We start from the raw sequence: 7,159 nt of genomic DNA, 5'->3' as shown, positions 1-7,159 counted from the left end.
CGCCCTCGCCTGGATGATTACCTGCGCTTCCCATTCCGCTACTTAGCAGCTTCCCACTTACTGGGCTGTTACAAGCTTTCATACTGTCTCCACACCGACCTCCGAAATTGCTTTTCTCCCTCACCCCCTTGGGGTCGGGGTGGGGGGAAACTTCTCTGTATGCATTGGCCAACATTTTAATCCCACCACAATCTACCACAGTTTACAAAGTTGCTAAGCGATTTAGGGCAAGTACTGAAGATGTTCAAGGCTGAAAGAGGGCGATTATTGTAAGAATAGCTTTTTAAAGAAAACTACATGTCCCTATCTCGTTTTCCTGTCCTATCTCGGGACTTTCTCTGTGTTTCAGACTCCAGTTCACCTCACCTCAGGCTAAAATGGGCTCAGGCAATACATCCATTGTTGATGCAAGCAATATGCAGGGTACTGAGTGCCCACTGGGGCAAGTAATTACCAGTTTTCCACTTTTAACAAACAGGGTAGGGGATGATGTGAGCTAGCCTTATTTTTTTGGGTGGGCAATCTAGGAAAGCACACAAGTAGTAAACTTAAGAAGAAAGAATGTGGCTGTAGTGTGAAGAAATTCCCAAACTAATGAGATGTGTGTGTGTTTGTTGTTCTGTTTTGTTTAAATATTCTTATAATTCTCCTTCTCAGACTAAGCACAGTTTCAGTACTTGTGCAAATACTGATGGGAATAATATGAACATTTAGGCCAGTAGATATGAAACTTTTTTTAATGTTACAAGAGATTATTATGTATTGAATACAATTCCCCAGGCCCAGCCTCAGCTTCCCACACCTGCTCCACCCCTCCCACTACCATTCCCACCCTCAATGCCACCCCTACCCCTGTCCTGACCTCAGCACTCATTATCAGATTACCAGATCCGTTCCGGCTTCCCTGAGGCCATTAATAACCTCTTCTATTTCCTTGTCAACCTCCAAAATTAGTTATCTCTCCCCAACTGAAAACCACAACTTATACCACCCAGCCTCATCTCTTGGCCTCTTTACCACTCATTTCAAGATGGCCTTGATGCTGGCTTCAGAGGAGGACAGGCCATAAAACAATTGTTGAGGCAGTCAGTATTTGGCTTACCTAGGCGTTATTTCAGTCTAAAAATGCCAGTTTTCCTTATTTAACTAATAGGGTACAGGTTGAGTGTGAGTTAATATGTTATGAAGAGAAACTCAGGAAAGAAGGTTATAGAGGAAGGGGTGGCATAGGGCTAAGCTCCTAAAATAGTAATTATTTTATGTTTTTAGTTGCAAGTATATCTCAGAAAATTGCCAAACTCACTCATCATTCTTTAATACACTACAATCATTACCCTCTGTTAGACTATGAACATTTACCACACAGCACGACTCACGGGACTTGCCCAAAATTGCTTAGAAAGTTTGTAAGTGTTAGAAGAGGGATTAACATTTAGACCAATAGGTATGAAGAACTTTGTTAGTTGTTCTAAATTACAAGACAATATAACGTACAACTCTGAAAACAACTGGAAAATATTGAGGAAACAGGCAGTTTCCTGGAGAAATGGTCAAAATTAACTCAAAAAGGAGGCAAGATATTTCGTGAGGACAAAATTTTGGAAGAAAACAATATATAAAAAGCAAGGTGCAGAACAGTTTATATCATATGCTAACATCTATGTAAAAAAGTAGAAGGGAATATATATCCATATACTTGAATATTCACAGACTACGTCCCAATGACTACACAAGAAGCTGGTAACAGTGGTTGCCTCTGGGGGAGAAACTGAGGGACTAGCAATAAGAGATGAGAGGGACTATTTATTGGCTTTCAAGGGAGGGCTATTCATTGTATGACCTTTCATGCAGTTTGAAATTTTTACTATATACATGTGTTACTTTAAAAAAAAAAGTTGCCAAAGAGCTATCCTCCCCTCCCACCCCCAAGGTACTGGATGGTTTCCAAGGCTATCGTCAGGGAAGAAGAAATTTTCCTCTACCCATCTACATTCTTCTGGCTTGTCTAAGAATTATATTGACATGAGAAAGATTAACAGGAGAAAATCAAACAAGATTTAATAACGTATACATGGAAGAGACCCAGAAAAACTGAGTAACTCACCAAAATAGCCAAAGCCCTCACCTTAAATACTATCCTCAGCTAAAGACAAAAGAGGATTTTGAGGGTGGGGAGCGTCAGTTATGGGAGGTTACCAGGAAAAGCACAGTAAACAAGGGTGCTTATGATGCAGATTTAAGTCATTCATATTTATGACCATGGTCAGAGCAAGTATGATTGATTGGCCAATGAAGGGGTCCCATCTAGCAATAACAAAAGTGGCTCGAACAAAACTATAACTTCTTTCTTCTAGAATAATTTTCCTAAGGACCATCCAATTAGAGCCTTGGAGAAATCCACCAAGAAGTACTTGACATAGGTAAATGACCATAAATCCAACAATTGGATTAATTTTTAAAGTCTACATGGGACTTGTGCCAATGATAGAAAAACATTTGAGTTATGTGCAGAAGCCAAAGAAATGAAAAAACACAATAAATAATCATATGGGTCAGGTCCAGCATCTTGGGATAGCTGTCTCGTTCTGATGTCTTCTTCTCCTCCTGGGGTGGGAGTCGTCTCTCCTCCGTTTGAGCATTGTTTTAAGGTGAGTTTGAGGTGAGCAGTCCTCTCTATGGACCAGTCCAGTGCAAGGGCCCTTTCAAGTGGGAAATATGAATCCAAGAATCAATTCCCTTCAGTTATTCTGTGCAAGAGCTAATTAAGAGTATCTGACAAGGGTCCTGTAATCTAGGTTGGAGAGAGTCCTTTCAATGATGTCTTTTCCAGTGTACATCATCTCCTGGTTGCAGGCCATAGGCCACCTGATCTTCATCCAAAGATAAGCTGATGTGATAAGCTTCAGAAACAATCTTAGTATGTCCTTTCAATAATTCAATTAAACTTTTGTCATAATGCAACATAGTAACAAGAAGCCATCCAGGAAGTGAGTCTTAAGCAGTAAATACAAAACCTCAAAGACAACACTAGAACCCAACATCTACAGAAACGATCTTTTTCTATCTAAAAGTACCCTCATTTCTACAAAATATAGCCAAGTTGACTAATTTGCTTGCAAAATAAGTCTGGTTTCAATAAACTTTGCCTGATTATTTGCATAAGAGTAATTGATCACACAAGCTACTTTAAATTGGCTGTGCTGGAACGTTTCATAAGGAATCTCAGACTGAACTTTAAAAGGCCTTTCAAGGCCAGTAAAGCCACGCCAAGTGCTTGTCATCAGATTCGCCTGTACTACCTATATATAGATTGGGTGAATTCCTCCCTTCTCTAGGTCCTCAAAATATTTCAAGGTTCTGGGGCGGCCAGGAAGTGACCTTTCTTATTTACCTGGTAAGGCTGCTGGGCTCCTTGTAAGCAAGGTACCAGATTGTTTTTCCAAGGGGTTTTATGGCTCCATAAAGTTCACCTTAGTTCTTTAAAGCTATCTGATCATATCTGATTCTGTGCAATTTCTCAAATATGACATTCCAGTCAAAAACAAGGTAACATAACCAATGTTTCCAATATGTCCTGTTATAAGAACAGACTCTTATCGAACTTATGCAAATAGCTACATTGCCATAAAAATAATATTCACTGAGTTCCCAAATTCTGGAGGAATCAAGTAGTGAGAAAAGATGAATGCTACAATTCTGCTTACAAAGTTATAATTTACCAAATTGCTGTAAGTCATAATTAACTTAAAGTGAAGGGTTTCCTTATATTTGGACAACCAAGATTAAAAACTAGTAATATTTCAGACAGAAAGTTATACAAACTAACATTCAGCCCTATGTAACTAATTCTTGTTGATCATGATCTTCTGTTAACAGTTTTATGAAGTCATCAGGGTTTCCATTACAATTCTTTATTTTTTTTTAATTGGGGCATAATTGTTTTACACTGTTGTGTAGGTTTCTACTGTACAGTGAAGCAAAGTAGAGCTCCCTGTCCTATACAGCAGATTCTCATTTGTTATCTATTTTATACATATTAGTGTATATATGTCAATCCCAATCTCCCAATTCATCCCACGCCCCCCTTCCCCCCTTGGCGTCCATACGTATGTTCTCTATGTCTGTGTCTCTATCTCTGCCCTGCAAACAGTTTCATCTGTACCATTTTTCTAGATTCCACATATATGCATTAATATACGATATTTGTTTAACTGTTTCTGACTTACTTCACTCTGTATGACAGTCTCTAGATCCATCCACGTCTCTACAAATGACCCAATTTCATTCCGTTTTATGGCTGAGTAATATTCCATTGTAGATATGTGCCACATCCTCTTTATCCATTCATCTGTCGATGGACATTTAGGGGCTTCCATGTCCTGGCAATTGTAAACAGAGCTGCAGTGAACATTGTGGTGCATGTATCTTTTTGAATTATGGTTTTCTCAGGATACATGCCCAGTAGTGGGATTGCTGGGTCATATGGTAATTCTATTTTTAGTTTTTTAAGGAACCTCCAGACTGTTCTCCATAGTGGCTGTATCAATTTACATTCCCACAAACAGTGCAAGGGGGTTCCCTTTTCTCCACACTAGGAAAACTGGACAGCTACGCATAAAAGAATGGAATTAGAACACTCCCTAACACCATACACAAAAATAAACTCAAAATGGATTAAAGACCTAAATGTAAGGCCAGAAACTATAAAACTCTTAGAGGAAAACATAGGCAGAACACTCTTTGACATAAATCACAGCAAGATCTTTTTTGACCCACCTCCTAGAGAAGTGGAAATAAAAACAAAAATAAACAAATGGGACCTAATGAAACTTCAAAGCTTTTACACAGCAAAGGTAACCATAAACAAGAAGAAAAGACAACCCTCAGAATGGGAGAAAATATTTGCAAATGAATCAATGGATAAGGGATTAATCTACAAAATATACAAACAGCTCATGCAGCTCAATATCAAAAAAACAAACAACCCAATCAAAAAATGGGCAGAAGGCCTAAATAGACATTTCTCCAAAGAAGACATACAGATGGCCAAGAGGCACATGAAAAGATACTCAACATCACTAATAATTAGAGAAATGCAAATCAAAACTACAATGAGGTATCACCTCACACCAGTCAGAATAGTCACCATCAAAAAATCTACAAACAATAAATGCTGGAGAATTCTTTAATTTCTTAACCTGTTCACTGGTATGAGCTGAAAGTTATCAGAAACGTGTATTTGTCAAAAGGTTCTTTCTTTCTATGAATCTTCTGGAAGATGAAGCATTTTTACAGAAGCATCAGAGTACAAAAATAACTGTCTATAAAAGACAAAAGACTTAAAAAGCAAGGTTAAAGACCTGTTTACAAAGCAATTGTCAAAGAAATTTGTTGTTTTAGTGGCATACAATTTTAAAACAATAATTAGAATTATGACTGATGATACTACACGAGGACACATTTAAATTTTAGAAATTTCACATAATTTCTAGAACATTTATATTAATGACAATTATCTATACTATACAACCTAAGAAGGTTTATCACCACTCATTTAGCAATGCTTCCCATGTAATTTAACATATCAAATAAGCCTAATTAGTTTAATGTCTTTCTTTGATAAGGAGAGAAAACAAATCTTGAGGTGCTCCGGAGGCATTCTGGAAAACCTCAATGTTATCTACAGGTCAAAAGAACTTCATTTAGAATTTGATTTTGGGGACGTTTGTCAAATATATTAAAAAGGGTTTAAAACACTTGGTCAAATAGGATCATAGGTCACTATGTAACAGTACTTAGTTATCCACCCAAGCAAAGTGACAAAAGATTTCAAAAGCAAAATACAGAAAGTTACAACAGTTTACTTAAAAGGTAAAAAATTGGGCTTCCCTGGTGGTGCAGTGGTTGAGAATCTGCTTGCCAATGCAGGGGACACGGGTTTGAGCCCTGATCTGGGAAGATCCGACATGTTGCGGAGGAACTAGGCTCGTGAGCCACAACTACTGAGCCTGCGCACCTGGAGCCTGTGCTCCACAACAAGAGAGGCCGCGATAGTGAGAGGCCCGCGCAACGCGATGAAGAGAGGCCCCCGCTTTCCGCAACTAGAGAAAGCCCTCGCACAGAAACGAAAACCCAACACAGCCAAAAATAAATAAATAAATATTTTTTTAAAGGTAAAAAATCTTTACTATCTGTTATCAAGAGCATATCAATATCCCATTAAAACTTCGTGCTCTTAACAGAGAGAAAACCAAATTCAGGTTTTGCACCATCTTACAATTTATTCTAATCTTATCCAGTCTTGATCACATACAGAACTCTATTCTCAAGTCTTCTCTTCGACAAAACTTCTATAACTTACTTTTTTTTAACCTTTAGATTTTTGTCCTATGTTTTCCTTTTCTCTCTCTCTTTTTATAAGATTTCATTTTACTTTAATTTTTTTATTTTAAAAAATTTATTGTATTCAAGTATAGTTGATTTACAATGTTGTGTTAATTTCTGCTAAACAGCAAAGTGATTCAGTTTTATGTATAGTCTTTTCCATATTCTTTTCCATTATGGTTTATCAGAGGATACTGCATATAGTTCCGTGCGCTGGACAGTAGGACCTTGTTGTTTATCCATTCTATATATAGTAGTTTGCATCTGCTAATAAAAATATAGAACACTTCACAAATTTGTGTGTCATTCTTGTGCAGGGGTCATGCTAATATTCTCTGTGTCGTTCCAATTTTAGTATATGTGTTGTGGAAGCCATCATTCTCTCTCTCTTTTAAAGCTATCTTTAGGACAAAACTACTTTCTCTTCCCTGAGCTAAGTGTATTTCCATTCTTTATACCTTCTTTTTCCTTGCATACAAAGATGTTTTCCTTATTAATTTTTAGTGGTTTTAATCACATATTTTAATTATAATTCTCAACTCTTAAAAGCCTTCATTTGTAGCAAAAACTAAGAAGTAAGCAATTATGAACTGTCTTTTACATTAGCATTCTGTAGATTGGCAAACTTCTAAATACTATTTATAATTTTTTTTAAATATGTGCTTTCTTATAGAAAATGTCTCCATATGGAACCAAACATATTTATTAATAGTCCTAAATATCTTTAGGTTCTCTGTAAAAGGAAGCCTATGTTTAGTAATTAATGTTTCAGTAT

At 37.1% G+C, this 7,159-nt stretch overlaps 1 non-coding gene across 1 annotated transcript; it reads right to left on the bottom strand.

Moving 5' to 3' along the window:
- Positions 1–6,656: 6,656 nt before the first annotated feature.
- On the bottom strand, positions 6,657–6,760 carry LOC112400719 (U6 spliceosomal RNA). The gene has a single exon (XR_003003462.1). It is a non-coding gene; the product is annotated as a U6 spliceosomal RNA (small nuclear RNA).
- Between the last annotated feature and the right edge of the window lie 399 nt (positions 6,761–7,159).

The sequence above is a fragment of the Neophocaena asiaeorientalis genome, unplaced genomic scaffold, assembly GCF_003031525.2.
Source record: "Neophocaena asiaeorientalis asiaeorientalis breed wild unplaced genomic scaffold, Neophocaena_asiaeorientalis_V1.1 scaffold667, whole genome shotgun sequence".
NCBI classification, from domain to species: domain Eukaryota; kingdom Metazoa; phylum Chordata; class Mammalia; order Artiodactyla; family Phocoenidae; genus Neophocaena; species Neophocaena asiaeorientalis.
This window is presented reverse-complemented; position numbering and strand designations above follow the sequence as displayed.